Source organism: Schistocerca americana, chromosome X, assembly GCF_021461395.2.
Source record: "Schistocerca americana isolate TAMUIC-IGC-003095 chromosome X, iqSchAmer2.1, whole genome shotgun sequence".
Taxonomy (NCBI): domain Eukaryota; kingdom Metazoa; phylum Arthropoda; class Insecta; order Orthoptera; family Acrididae; genus Schistocerca; species Schistocerca americana.
The window spans coordinates 653,371,023-653,386,967 of NC_060130.1; the positions used below are offsets into that span (position 1 = coordinate 653,371,023).

General features: G+C 38.8%; 1 protein-coding gene across 1 annotated transcript in view; it reads left to right on the forward strand.

Moving 5' to 3' along the window:
- Positions 1-15,945, forward strand: part of LOC124556737 (sulfide:quinone oxidoreductase, mitochondrial) — a 101,206-nt gene that overhangs the window by 58,968 nt on the left and 26,293 nt on the right. The gene's annotated exons all lie outside the window — the stretch shown is intronic.

Here is a 15,945-nt window from a genome sequence, read left to right on the forward strand (position 1 = left end):
TTGACAGCCTGCAGCTGTCATTCATTATTTAAATAATGAAATCCTGCACTAGTTACATATTTTTTCATGCTTAGCATGACGCATTTCGAGAATTTATTCTCATTGTCAAGTGTAAATGTGGACATAAGTATTTTGTGTGGTGTTTGTATATGCTTTATTCTGCGTCATCTGCACTGTAATCATCTTTTTGAGGTTATCAGGTACTGTGCCTCATCAGTTATGTAGAAGACCACACACACACACACACACAAATTATCACTCACATTGTTTGCGTAAATGCATACATAAATACTGCACTTGACAACAAGAATAAATTCTCGAAACACATTTTGCTCAGCATGAATAAAATAGGTAACCGGCACTGTGTTTAAACAAAAAGTTCAATGAAGGTGTCACAATGATCACAACAATCACGAAACTGTGTTTGCACAGTAGAGACAGTTTGGAAATGGTTGTGATTGGTCATGATATCTTCATGTGAACAAACCTAGTTACTCCTATCAGCCACCACGCCAAGTAGAGCTTGGCAGCAGTGGGAGATACGGCACCAATTGTTCCAACTTGCGTGTTTACCATTTCAAATCCACTGAATAGAGTGCCCTGGTGTCAAGAAACTTAACCGTGTAAGATTTGTAAACACTACTGGACAGCCAACATCATTTTTTCTCCACAAACATTTTTTCGTAATCACAGGAAAATTATAAGTATGTTGATCCAAAATCGGGTGAAAATTAACATTGTGGGCAAAGGAAATTTGATGGGACTGATTAAAAATGTTGTATACGGCAGAAAAACGTTAATTCTGGGAACATAAAAGTGGTGTTATACTGTATTAAAGTTCCACTCATATTTCCTTGAAAATAGACTAGGAAATGCAGACATTCAGTAAAGACTTCAGAGTCAAAGATTTATCCACTGTTGTACTCAATCTCTTTTGTGAAAAGTATTTTCAGTCATTAGACAAATGTTAGATTTCTTGGCAGTAGTCTTTAGCATTTCAAGTCACTGGAAGCAGAAGCAGGAAAAGATAAAAAAGTGATGTTGTAGCGATTGGTGTTGAAAGAAAAGTTAAGAAATTTGGGGAAGTATTTCTATTTAGCAAGTGTGACAGGAAACTGTTTGACAATTACCCACGCCGTCAGTAGCTAACGCTTGCTCACATGTGCAAACAACAAATATGTTCACTACTCTATTTAAAAATTTCAGCATAATGGTAGAACCATACCAATGATATGAAAACTACAGGGATTTCCAACCATGATATGATTTGTGAATGACCTAAGTACAGACCTATTCTACTGCAGGAGAATAACAAACGTTTTGTGTCATTTGCCAATACTTGTTGCTGCATCAGGTGACACTGCCAGTGTATAGTGATGAATGATTTCCTAGGAACAAGATAGAGTTTGAAGGGAGTGAATTGATAGCCTTGATTAAGACAGTTTGTATGAGAGTGTAAATGCTACAGCAGTTGTGAGTCTGTAGAAAATGGGACATATGTAGCAAAGGAAGCCAAACAAGTCAAACACTGCAGTCTGTCAAGTAGTACAGCAATATCGGTATAGAAAGATTAAACACAATATGCACAGCACAGTGTGTACACAGTTATTTGTACTGGACAGTCCAGATGACAAATCAGTGTTAGTGTGGGTTCATTGTTATAAACAGTAATGTGCCAGTTGTTTTATTTTTATATTGTATTTGTTACCAGATGTTCTACATGAAATCAACAACTACTATAAGTGAGAAATTTCTGGTGTAGTACCCCTAGTTGAATATTCTTGCATGTACAATAAACACCGTTGAGCGTGTGTGTGTGTGTGTGTGTGTGTGTGTGTGTGTGTGTGTAAAAGGGATAGGGAAACTGCATCAGAACTTCTGACAGTGCCAGTTCTAGGTAGTTACCAAAATCTGTACAAATGTTAGCCTCAGATGACTGTCACTATAAACAGTTAACTGTAATGTTCATTGTTTCTTACCTCAAACTGCAGCAGGTCTGATAAAGCAGCCAAAATTGATTCATCTCCATCTCCATTCGTAACAGTACATGACAGGCCTCTTTTAAAGATTACCGAGTTTCTTACTCAAAACTGATTAACCATGTACATAACTGAACCAACACTGATTCTACATTTTAAAAATATGTTTGCCAATAGTAGTAGCTTTCCAGTGATTCAGCATGAAGTAACTCAAGTTTCTTGTGAGTATGGATGTACTCAGACGAATGCATTATAACGCAAGATTTGTATTTAACACACCTTTTCTATGTGCTATTAAAGTACTGGTGCTTCTAAGGCTTAACTAAGCAGTTTGACTGTATGCTGGTCAGAATAACAGATTTGGACTTTCCTACTACCATGGAAAGTAAACGAAGATGTTTGAAGTGTGCCCTTACCTGGATAGCACTCTCACAGAATTGAAGCATAGTGTTGCAAAGTATGTACAGATACCGATGATTTGGCTATGTCCCTAAGGAGGACATATTTTGAATTGGGAACATCTGCTTTAACTGAGAATGGACACAGCTTATGGGGATATCATGGCACCAACTGATTTTCCATATCTTAAGTACTGGATGATCAGTTTATGGACAGAAATCTGCATTGATGCACTAGGTTTAATAAACATAGACATATTAAAATTTAGCTTTTTCAGTGAGAACCAATCAGCATTACTCTCAATACTGTGTTCATGTTACTTTTGATGAGTATTTGAAGCATAGTGTATGACAGTTTCATCAGTGCTTGGAACAAAATGTGTGATGTAACTTTTCAAGGTGGGGTGGCTTGCATGCATCAACAATACAGAAAGAAATACTGTAGGTGCAAACACAGGTGGGTGATCTGTGGAGAGACCAAACTAACCCTTTGTGAACAGTGAAATGGGAGGGTAGGAATATAGTAGAAGACAAATGTGTAGTTTTGAGAGATGCAATAGAGAAGGCAGCAGAGGCTAATATAGGTAAAAATGCAAGGCATAGTGGAAACCCCTGGATAACACACAGAATATTGCATTTAATTGATGAAAATATAAAACATAAAAATGCAGCAAATTAAGTTCAAAATGGCTAAGCATAGGCTTAGCATTTTTTTTTCTAACCCAGGACATATTTTTGAAATTACTTAAAAGTTTTAAATGTTTACTGAAATGCTACACTTTGTTTATTCAGTTATATTTTTAACTAGACATGATGTTGGACAAGTTTGTGCTAACCATTGTTGCTGTTGCATGATTGTTTTCTCCAAAGAATGCAACAATGTATCAGGTATAAATGACAAAATAATGTAAAGAATAACTGACTCAGTCTTGATTCTAGCAGATGAAAATTTTGGAGTATATATAATTATTTTAATCGGTTTAAGATGTGCAGTCTGATGTTTTAAAACAGATTGTGTGTCTAGCAATGTGGTATGAAAATGTAGCCTTTTTTAATAGCAGACCCCTAAATCACTGTTATTCCCTTCTTTAGCTGTAAAAAATCATCTTATGTTTGATGAAGCAATTGCATAAATACCACTCCTGTGTTAAGCTGTCTTTAATAGCACCCTTTCCTTTATGTGTGCAACAATTCTCCAGTTAATTGTGTGCAATGAACACATTCATTGTTCCTGTCACTACAAACTTCCAAAAATGTGTATTCCTGTTGCAGGTTAACATTATACATACACTTTCTTTTGCCCTTAGCTACATGATGATGCAAAAAAAAAAAACAAATAAAGGTCAAATGATCAAAAAGTGTAGACAAGTTACGTGAAAAGTTGTGGTGGAACCGGTAGCCACACCTCACCTTCGACATCAGTGCTTGCTTCAAGGTCAGCTGAGAGACAGCTGTAAGAGAATGTTCAAAAATGCACTATTGAACATATAGGTCTAAAATTTTAAAAAAGTCCTACCCAGTCATAAAATTTTCAAACCCTGGACAGCACTAAAAAAACCACGACTGTCCGGGCTAATCCTGGGTGTATGGTAAGGCTAGCTAAGCAGGAATGGCTAGAGGGCAAATGCAAGATGGTAGAAGCATCCATAATTAGGTGCAGTATAGATGCCACCTATTGGAAAATTAGAGGCCTTTGCGGAAAAGGGGCAACTGTATGAATATCAAGAGCTTGGATGGGGCACTAATAGGCAAAGAATGGATAACTGAAAGGTGGAAGGACATAGAGCAGGCTGTTACAACTTGCATGTCCTCTGGGATGAGCCGGGTGAGCACAGGCACAGGTGAGCATGGATGGACAATTAGCTGATGTGCAGCTGTCTTGTACCCAGGGTTCAGCATAATCAATTGTGCCCCACTGGCTGAATGCCGCAGGCAGGGTTGGCCAAGCAGCTCATATATGTGCAGAATGTGTGCAATACAGCTGACTGGTGGGTAGCCTAAACCCTACACTACATGCATCTGCCCATAAGCATGATGGGTGAACACAGGCACCTTTGCCCCATGGGGCAGCAATGGAACAGCTTATTAGAGGATCTATATATGGGCAACAAACTTGAGAAAAATATTATCGAAAGAGAAAAGGAACTAGGTGAATAAGAAATGGGAGATGTGATAATGCAAGAAGAATTTAATGGAGGATTGAAAGACCATAGTGGAAACAAGGCCACTGGAGTATATGATGTTCCCTCAGAATTACTGAGATCCTTGAGAGCCATGTCAAAATTATTCGACCTGGTGTGCAAAATAAAGGAGACAAGCAAAACACCCCCAGACTTCATGAACAATGTAATTATAACAGTCCGAAAGAAGGCAGGTGCTAACAGTTGAGAATGCTACTGAACCATTAATTTAATAAATCATGGCTACAAAATATTGACACAAATTATTTACAGAATATTGCAAACTCTGGCAGGAGCTGACCTTGAGGAAGATAAGTTTTGGTTGCGAAGCAATGTTGACCCTACAACTTACCTTAGAAGACAGGCTGAAAAAAGACAAACTACATTTGCAGCATTTATACATTTAGTGAAAGCCTTTAAGAATGTTGACTAGCTTCCAAATGTTGAAAGTATCAGGGATAAAATATGGATAACAAAGGGTCATTTACAACTTGTACTGAAACCAAACTGCAATTGTAAGAGTCAAAGGGCATAAAAGGGAAGCTGTAGTTCAGAAAAGAGTGAGATGGGGTTATAGATTTTCCCCCATGTTACTTAATCTGTATATTGAGCAAGCTGAAGGAAACCAATAAGAAATTTTGAAAGGGAATCAAAGTTCAGGGAGAAGAAATAAAAACTTAAAGATCTGTCACTTACATTGTAGTTCTGATAGACACAGCAAATGGCTTCGTAGAGCAGTGGAACGGATTGGATAGTGTCCTGAAAAAGAGATTTTAAGATGAACATTAACAAAAGTTAACGGAGGCAATGGAATATGGTCTAATTAAATCAGGTAATGCATAGGGTGTAAGATTAGGAACTGACACACTAAAAGTAGTATGTGAGTTTAGCGATTTGGGCAGCATAATAACTGAAGTAGAGAGGCTATAAAATGTAATTGCACTAAAGGTATTTCTGAAAAATAAGACTTTGATAACGTCTAATATAAATTTAAGGGTTGGGAAATATTTTCTAGAGGTACGTCTGGAGTGTAGCTTTGTATGGAAATGAAACATGGACATCAAGCAGTGCAGACAAGAAGAAATTAAAAGGTTTTAAAATGGGGTGCAGTAGAGGAATGCAGATTATTAGATCGGTAGATCGAATGACAAATGATGAGGTATTGACTCAAACTGAGGAAAAAGGAATTTATGGCACTCTTTGACTAAAAGAAAGGAACAGTTTGTAATGATCCCCTTTACATAACCAGCTTTCGTGAAAATATGCTTGACCGTGTTCGCGTGAGTAAAAATTTGGCGAGACTATCGGAAGGAAAATGTACACACATTAGTGAGGGAGAGATTTACAAGATGTTATCTCTGAGGACAACTTATTCAGCCTATTCTAATTTCAGTTAAATTAGTTCAGCTATCAAAAATTGTGCAGTCATTCAAGTATTTGTTCAAACGAAATGGGGTACCACGAGACTCTGGATATAAAACAATAAACTTTACCAATACTTTTGGAATAAATGGTGAAAAGTCGTCAGTCCAATTGAGCACTAAGTAATTAAAATTGCGAACAGCAACGATAAGGAATAATTTGAATACGTACGGCAACAGAAGGCTACACACCGTTTGCAGAAAAGCCACGAAATAATGAAAAAGAATTTCAGTTGTTGCCACACTCGTTATTAAACGCAATGAAATTAATTAGGAATAAATAAATCGCAGTATGCTAAATAGTTACGTAACCTCACAGTAGCGTTTACTCACTTTTGCTAGCTTGGAATTGGCAATGAAACTCGAAAGAAAACTTTACTTTAGAGTTATTCAAATAAAAGAACTACCCCCGAATGTCAGCACAACTGGAACGCCGAAATACGAACCAGGCCAACACGCAAAACAGCATTACAGGTTCAAGTAAAATTAACAAGTATGAATGATTATTTTCTTCTAATTAAAATCTTTAGTTTTAAGTGCCAGGAAGTAATTTACTTTCAGATAATTGAATCTGCAAGAATAACTTTCTATTTAAACAATATGCATCCATCTCAACAGTGAAGTTTTGATGCGCATTAAAAATACTTTTACTTTTGTTTTCAAAATTATTAAAAAATATAGAAACGGTGGCACTGAAATTAATTTTCTATACATTTCTGTCCGTTCAAACAAACGAGACACTGTTTCAACAATGAGAATGGACATGGGACTTACTTGGTAACAATGATTTGGGGTAATTATTAGGTTAAAATTTCTTTTGCAGTAATTATTATTAAAACTAAAAGTTCACCAATATTTCTGGATAATTTCATTGTAGTTCTAAAAAAAACTTGAACTAAGTGGAACAGTCTTACGGTTGTTCGTTGTTGAAGAGATGAAATCGTAGCCGTCGTCGACAATGCTGCATACAAAATTTGCGAACGCAGATTTACTTAGGAGTGACCATTTGCGGAGCAAGATCTTCATGTGAATGGAGCTACATTTTCATCTGCCCACGCTTGTCAATTACTATCGTGCTGCTAAGTACAACTTTTGCTCACACTGACTTCGCACACAACTCGCTCATTGGATTATTCCGGAGCCCGCGGCTGAGTGCTTGTGTATCGCGCGCGTTAGGACGTCACTCCACTCGCATCCAGAGACGCTCCTAGAACAGCGCATTTTTACTCTTTGATACATATCCGTAACATTTTCCTAACCAGCATTAACCCAGTATAAATTGCAGTTATCTACATTATTATTTACACGTATCAATAAACATTCTTTACACATACAAATGTCTTTTAGGTTTACAAGAAAATCGAAATATAATAATATACAAAGCGAAAAAAATTAAATGCGTACATCTGCATTAAGGTGTATTAACAGTTGACGGAACGTCACCGTCGCGACAAAAGATTAGCCTCTTCAGTTCAACTTCATCAAATGGTGGCATTCACACACGCCGTCAACATAACGTTATCGACACACGTCAGGGTTTCTCGGGAAGAATGTTTGGACGGGCTGTTAACGGAGTCACGTGATATTTCCATGTTGCTGCCGTTAAGTAGCACCTCCATATTTGGTTTGTTTAGTTCAGCAAAATGGTCCATGTAGACATACAAACGATCAGTTTCTGCCGTGGTGATATTTGACGCCGTAATCTTGAACTTTTCTCCGTAATTTTTATTTGTGTCTTGCTTAACAGGTAGTTGTTAAGACATTCTGAAATATTTGAATACCTGCCGGCAAAAACGTTGTAACCCTCAAAATAAAATTGTACAGGAGGCGCGAAAAACCAGTACCTATGCAACAGGTTTACGAACGGCAGAAATAGCATTCACAATCACTTGAAATGAGTCCATTACTGATTAATGTGTACAAGTTGTGGCAGTACGTGACCTGAAAAGCAAGATATTACAGATTTTCGTTCAGCCTCCATGCAAAAACGTAACTCTAACGAGAGTAGCACACTTTTGTGGGTTACAACGTTTATACCACAGATATTATTTGACCTCTAATACTGTTTATTGGTTATATTCCGATTAGGCGTTAATACAATTTGCATTATACAATGTCGGAACTTTTAGGTGTTTGACTGAAGGTGGAAATATTCTTACAAAAGAAGGGTTTGCAGTGATAATCGTTCACATTTTATTTCACAAGAATATAACGAAACAGAATCAATACTGTACATGCAGTTTAAACGAAACGTTATTAATAGTTCCTACCGTGTAACACGATTATTCACGGCACACAAGACGTATTGTTGCAAACGTACGTTTTGCGTGACCGACCATGACACTGTCATTTACTTTAGGTTCTCATAAAAGTCTCGGTATTTTTCAGCAATAAATCTACACATGTCAAGCAGATTAGCTTTCATTTCCACAGAGACAGGCAATGGCTCACCATAAAGACTAGGTAGGCTATTCAAGGTAAACACCACCGGCGGAACTGTAATAGTATTTTTACCCCTGGAGCGTTTTGCTAAGTTTGCTGAGTACCAAGGCTGCAAGTAGTTATGGCTCTTGCGGCACTGAGGTACTGTTGGGGAGTCTGAAGATATCTTCATCTAAACATAATCCGTTATTTTGCATTTTGGATCTTTGCGGACATGCTTTTAAAAACCGCTGAAATGAATAAAATCCTCCTGCTCCATGTAACAAACCAGAAACGAGTTATTTGGTTGTGCAGCAGCTATTACCTGAACCCATTCAAATGGTTCATACGCAGAGTAGTTCTTATTTCTCTCAATTAATGCGAAATCCCTGTCACGAGGCAAAAAGCTGTGTCCTGTGATAAACTTTTGCTCCACAGAGGTGAAATATTTCATGTTCAGAAGATATTGATACAAAACAGTAGTTTTCCAGTTATTATTGTGTCCTGTACATCGATCTGACCACACCACTAAGGTTCTTTCTTCACACGGGTTTAATACTGAAAATGTAGATGTTACGTACTGCAGAAGGCACGAAGTAATTTCCGCTGATCCCCGCTTAGCAACAGTTTCAAGCCATACATACATCCACACCTTATTGTCACCAACGTTCTGTATTGCCTGATTGTAGGTTGACAGCTGACGTTGATAGAAAACCGCAGAATGGGCAAGGGTAGAACAATATGGCACCTATTGTCTGTGCATATCACAAAATAGGTTTCGTTTGCTTTAGCTTTTTTGCTGTATCCTTCTCCAGCACTGAATACACTGCTTCCGCATGTAAATGGTGCAGTTTGCTTTTTCTTCGTCGGTTTTCTTTCTCTCTGTTTAATTTTTACTGTTAAATAACTGCAAGAACAGTCTGTCACAATACCCACATGAATCCGAACGTGGTACTCCAAAGCGAAAATTATATTGCCCCCTGAAAATCTCTGTAAGCTCTTTCACTGCACTGTACTGTCGGACTATCGTCTTTAAAGAGTCGGCAAAGTTTAGAAATATTCAAATCGGGTCTCAGGCAGAGCTTTTCATTCTTATGTCTTGAGTAGTGGCTTTCTTGTCTTGGTAGCTCCTCAATGTGGTTTCTTGTCACGTCCTTCAAGCTGTCCTGCAGCTTATTTGGACGATTCACATGCTTACCAGTTCTGTCCTCCAACGGCACGCCACATTTCATCTTCCCTTGGAGCATTTGTACACGTCTAGCTGTAATGCTATATACCATGCACAACGTTTTTTGACATACCTGAATTTTTTCTGCTCCTCTTCTTAAAAAGTACGTGAATGTACAGTGTCTGCGCGAAATGGTCTCCTCAGTCTCCCTACGTTTGATGTCTACTGTTTCAATGCGCGACGAAGCCAAATGTCTGGTTTGTGCATTATAATCTAAAGCGTAGAATTCCTGAAACAGCTGTCTGTTGTCCTCCATTTTTCGCGTTTTACAATGGTATCTACATTTGCAGGTAGCAATCTATAAAGAGAGCACGATGTAATGATAAGTATAGTTAACCACATTAATGTCAAAGGTAAAGGCTATGACAGCGCATTACAATATAATGTTTGCGAATGCCGTATGGAATCTCCCATTTCACAGAAATATTGTGTTAGATTGGCATACAACGTTTATGCACCCACCTGTTCGGAAGGGATTTTCCCAGGTACTGGTTTGCTATTGTGGGCCAAATATGGTTGCCCCGAATTCCGTTTGTGTTTCTTCGCATTCCTCTTCCATTCACTATACTTAATTTTCCGGCGCCGGCCAAAGTGGCCGTGCGGTTCTAGGCGCTGCAGTCTGGAATCGCGAGACCGCTACGGTCGCAGGTTCGAATCCTGCCTCGGGCATGGATGTGTGTGTTTTGTCCTTCAGTTAGTTAGGTTTACCTAGTTCAAAGTTCTAGGTTCTAGGGGACTAATGACCTCCGAAGTTGAGTTCCATAGTGCTCAGAGCCATTTGAACCGTTTCCGGCCCCTGTGTATATCTTCGCACATGCTCTGACTTAAAGTGATACAACGTTCCGGCTCCATGTTTACAATGTTTCTGCATCCGAGCGCCTCGCGACGAATAGGAAACAAACGAAAAATGGCGCGTAATGTACATGTTTGCCAACATAACTTCACACACACCTTACTCGTGGCACATACAACGTTTATACGTGACAAACCAGTTTCTTAGAAAAGTGAGGGTTACAACGTTTTTGCCAGCAGGTATTCGTTGAGTCCTCCTCTCAGCTCTTTTTAAAGAGAGTGGAACTACAGTCTTATGTGGTGGAACTCTCCTTCACAGTCTCGACTTTTGAAATAGCGCCTCTGGTGTGTATTTTATGTACCAGCTGTAACGTAATGTCACGACGTTAATTCGACGTTGAAGTGCCGTGCAGTGTGAATACTCAGGAATTCCTGTGACCGTGGACGCTCAAAAACGTGACGGTGACGTTCCTACAAGTGTGAATCCGCCTTTAACGTTTTACACGTTGATAGGACATACCCTGAGGTATCAAGGAATTTTAAATCAGGTAACGGAATGAAGTGAGGAGGGTAAAATTTGTTGGGCGAAACCAACGCTAAGTTAAGCAGTTTCAAATGGGTGTAGGTTGCAGTGTGTATGGGATAGATTAGCATGAAGGGGTGCATCAAACCTGTCTGTGGACTGAATACTACTACTACTACTTTAAAATTGCTTTATAGTTGACGTCTGTCACTTGGCGCTGCTACATTGGCTACCTTTCAGTTAAAGGTGACTCGTAAATGCGACGGATCAGTTCACAAGTGCAGAAATGCTGTTCATGTAACACAGAGGGCTGTTGGATGCTGATGCCATCAGATATGGCGGGAACGCGACATGTTCTGTCCACTGATGATTTGAAACGACTAATGACTGAAATGCGGCAGATGAAGCGTTTTGTAGCCTTGAATTTACACTCGTGCCCGAACCTAACCACAGCCTTGTGATGTGCAATGTATCCGAGAAAACGGCGGTCAGCAACCTGCGACAAAACTATTAATTACGCTCGCTTTGCTGACGGCGATTAAAGTTGTACTGTACGTGGAAACCCGAGACACAAAAAATTCAGTTTCAGCGCTAAATACGAACAGTAACATCTCGCTTTTGCTACACGAGTTGACGCGATACCGACCGATGATCAGTCCTGGTTGGAACTCACTTACCATTTGTAGGCGACGCAGGCAGATTCCAAACTAAAAAAAGGATGAAAAGAAGAAAAATAAGAGCAAGTGAATGTCATTACGATGATGAAAATGATACGACAGAAGATTAAAAATAGAAAAATATATTTGAACCTACAATTGAAGATAATAGTAATATTGATAAAGATTTTTAAAATGTAAAAAAATATATTACTACCCGATGGCATTCGAACCCAGAACCTGCTGCGTCTCCAACACCAACTTTACCACAGCGCTGCAGAAGACCATGTATATTACATCATCATATTTTTTCATCTATAGAACCAGTTGCAACGATGATTTTTCTGCCTTGTTTCACGCCATGTCGTATTAAGTTCGTCTACAGTAAGCCGATCTCTGTGATGATGGTAATTGAATATGTGAAGACCAATCAAGTCTTGTGGGGAAGAATCCGTTTGTGTTTGGCTAAAGTGCGCGTCATTTATGTTGGCGGCCAAGTTTAAGTTCGTTCTGCGCATCTGACGTCACAAAACACAATCAGCCAATTAACAGAGAACGACGTTGCCACATCTCGACTGCAGTGCAGAGCATGGACGAGTGTCTTCAGTTTTAGAAACGTTCAGTCATAAATAAAGTAATAGAACAAAAGCAATGTCTTGATAGCAGACATTCTTTTATAGAAAGTTTGGAAAAAGCATTCTTTATACCAATTGCTTCATATTCTAGCAATAAGACTCCTAATTCAGGCGATAGCAAGGAAAGCTGTTTGTATCCTCTCACGAACCGCTTTTTCGCAATAAAGAACAGCGGTAATTGTTTATTTCCTATTGTACTTCGACGAAGCGTGAGTAATTCATAGTCATACCAACAGTGTTTGTCAGTATTTTGCGTGACGTTTTATAGTCCTCATGGTGTTATGTAGTCAGACGAGGTGCGTTAGCGTAACGGTTAAGGTGTTACCGGCACGGTAGCTCAGCGTGTTCGGCCAGAGGGTTAGCTGCCCTCTGTAATAAAAAAACTGAGTTAATGGATTAACGACGAACTGAAACGGGTGTCTTGCTACTTCCGCCCCGAGCAGATGCAACGAGCTACAACGAACAAAAACGAGATTAAAAAAAAAAAAAAAAAAAAAAAAAAGGGTTTTGGGCTGCTACGCGAAAGGTCATGAATTCAAACCTTTCGCGGTGCTTAATATTTTCATTATTGAAAAACAATATCGAAGTGCCTTACTTCACGAATTATATTCATTTGAATGCAATTTTTTGAAATTTCTAGTGCTTTGTCTCTTCATTAACCCTTTCGCTGCTGCAGACACTTGCTCCCCGCATTCCGCGCTGTGCGCGATTTTGTCATCACTGCACTGCTCGCCTGTGCAGACACATGGTGTTCCCACTGCTTTGACGCACTTATCATTCGATTTCACAAAAACTATTTGGCCCAAAAATTTGATTTTTACACGTCTTCTTGGCTGATACCTTCCCCCCCATAAATGACTTAATTTTGTTTCGATGTTCAACGCAGTTATTATGCAGCATTAAATGTAGTAAACCACTGCACGAAATTTTGAAGAGTTTGCAGAGGTAGAAAGTCCATAGCGTATACTTTCCGTATGGTCGATTTTAGTTGCCACAATGTTGAGAATGAAATGTGGACAAGATACCTAAATTTCATATAAAATTTACTGTATAACAATATCTCATTTAATTTAAGTACGACATAGGTGTCGTATGTAATATTGAGAAATATTCCGTCTTTCGCGACTGTAATAAAAGTATTATCTACACCGGACGCGTTTGGCTTTATTTTAAAGCACTTCAATAAAGGAAAGGTATGGCACATACACAATGGTACTCATCCTCTCTTTCTTATTTTTGTTCCACAGTCGCAGTTTTACCATTGGTACTGAAATATATTCCTCTTCTGCAACTGTAATAAGGGACTTGTTTAGACCAGACGCGTTTCTCTCTTTTAGAGCATCTTCAGTGGACAGTATTTTGTCTCCTCCATTGCCAAGTCACCTTTCGTAGTTTTGTGCTACGGTAACACAATATTCAACGTTTGTGTTGGCAGATCAGTGTTTTAGCAAATAAATGATGTTTGTGTGTGCCACACACAAAAATTATATTTGACATAGCTCAGAGCACTTCACTGATAGACGGTATGTTTTTGTAAGTTTTGTTTAATGTATTTTGTCTACTTCCTTTTGATTGATTGAAGTGCTTTAAAATAAAGCCAAACGTGCTCAGTGTAAATAAAACTTTTGTTACAGTCGCGAAAGACAGAATATTTCTCAATATTACATACGACACCTATGTCGTACTTAAATGAGCTATTGTGATACGGTAAATTTTATATGAAATTTAGGTATCTTGTGCACATTTCATTCTCAACATTGTGGCAACTAAAATCGACCATACGGTAAGTATACTCTATGGACTTTTACCTCTGCAAACTCTTCAAAATTTCATGCAATGGTTTACTATATTTAATGCTGCATAATAACTGCATTGAACATCGAAACAAAATTAAGTCATTTATGGGGGGAAGGTATCAGTCAAGAAGATGTGTAAAAATCTAATTTTTGGGCCAAATAGTTTTTGTGGGATCGATTGATAAGAGTGTCAAAGCAGTCGGAACACAATGTGTCTGCACAGGCGAGCAGTGCAGTGACAAAATCGCGCACAGCGCGGAATGCAGGGAGCACGTCTTTGTAGCAGCGAAAGGGTTAATGCGACCGTGGTGGCTTTATTTCAAGAACTGCGCGCTCCCCCCTACAAGTAAGCTTGCGAACTATGCTATACTATGGCGCTGCTTCTATTGGCGCGTGCATCGTGTGCAACTGGCAACGCAGCAATCTCCCGCGTCTGGGCGGGCATGCGCGAGCCGCCAAGATAAAAGAATTGAACTATAGTAGAGAGTACGAAATGTGACTTGCCGTTGGGGACAGCTCGGCTCGAAACGAGACCAACCAATAGAATTTCAAGGTAGCTAGAGCCAATAGGATTGCTTCGCTTTGGATGAACCTGGCGTGAACAACTTTATCTTTGGTGTTTACATGTCATCTTCAATAACATGGACTGCATACGTGCCAATCTTTTGAGATAGTTATTGGTTTTCTCATTTATAACTGAAATTTGGCATTAATTTTAACAATAAATAGTCTTGTCATGTTGCCTTTTCACATGTAGATGTACAGTTAACGTAGTTACTGCGAAATTCCTTATGTTAGTATGATAGTTACCGTTTTTACATGCGGCCAAGTGAAACGTGCTGACAACTCCTTTTACGAGCAGCAAAATTACGCATCATCAGTAAATACCTGTTTTCCTTGCACTGACAGTTTTTTAGTGGTACGATTACTTAGGAGAGGAAGACAAAATACCTGTTTGGCAACAGCTTTTTGACGATTTTTCAACTATACTAGTGAAATGTTTCGTTACTTTTTTATTAGAAGTGCAATGGTGTATTTTGTCACTCCTGTTATTTTTGTGAAAAAAATGGGAGGTAAACATAACGTGGTTCATATTGTCAATGTTGTTGTGGTCTTCAGTCCTGAGATTGGTTTGATGCAGCTCTCCACACTAATCTATCCTGTGCAAGCCCCTTCATCTCCCAGTACCTACTGCAACCTACATCCTTCTGAATCTGTTTAGTGTATTCATCTCTTGGTCTCCCTCTACGATTTTTACCCTCCAATGCTAAATTTGTGATCCCTTGATGCCTCAGGACATGTCCTACCAACCGATCCCTTCTTCTAGTCAAGTTGTGCCACAAACTTCTCTTCTCCCCAATCCTATTCAATACCTCCTCATTAGTTACGTGATCCACCCACCTAATCTTCAACATTCTTCTGTCAATATGCGTGTGCTTATTGTGCTGGAACATTCACGCATTGTTTAGATCCACTGATATTTTTGTAACTTGTAGCACTTAGTTTAATGAATATCTGTCTTGACGAACTTTGTTGCTTGCTACAATTATGTGTTTATTTTGTCATTAAATGATCATTTTCTTATAACAAAAAAATCGCAGTGTATATGCCGCGAAAAAATCACATAAAGCCGGTAGAAAAATAATTTGTAACATTGCAATGTAAAATTCCTTTGAACGTTTCAGTTTAGTTTCATGTGGATATATTCAAAGCCATCCACTTCTGCAACTTTTTCGATATCCCTCTAGATTGGTAATAAAGTTATTCCTGTGACAAACTTAACTCATTATGGGGTCGACAGAAGCGTCCGATTCCACCCGTCGGCTTTGACCCGTGACATAAGGGTGTTGTGTGTGACGTTATGACGGTGCGGAGTTTGATTTGAGTGTGGCAGTCTCCAGTTCTGTTTTATCTTA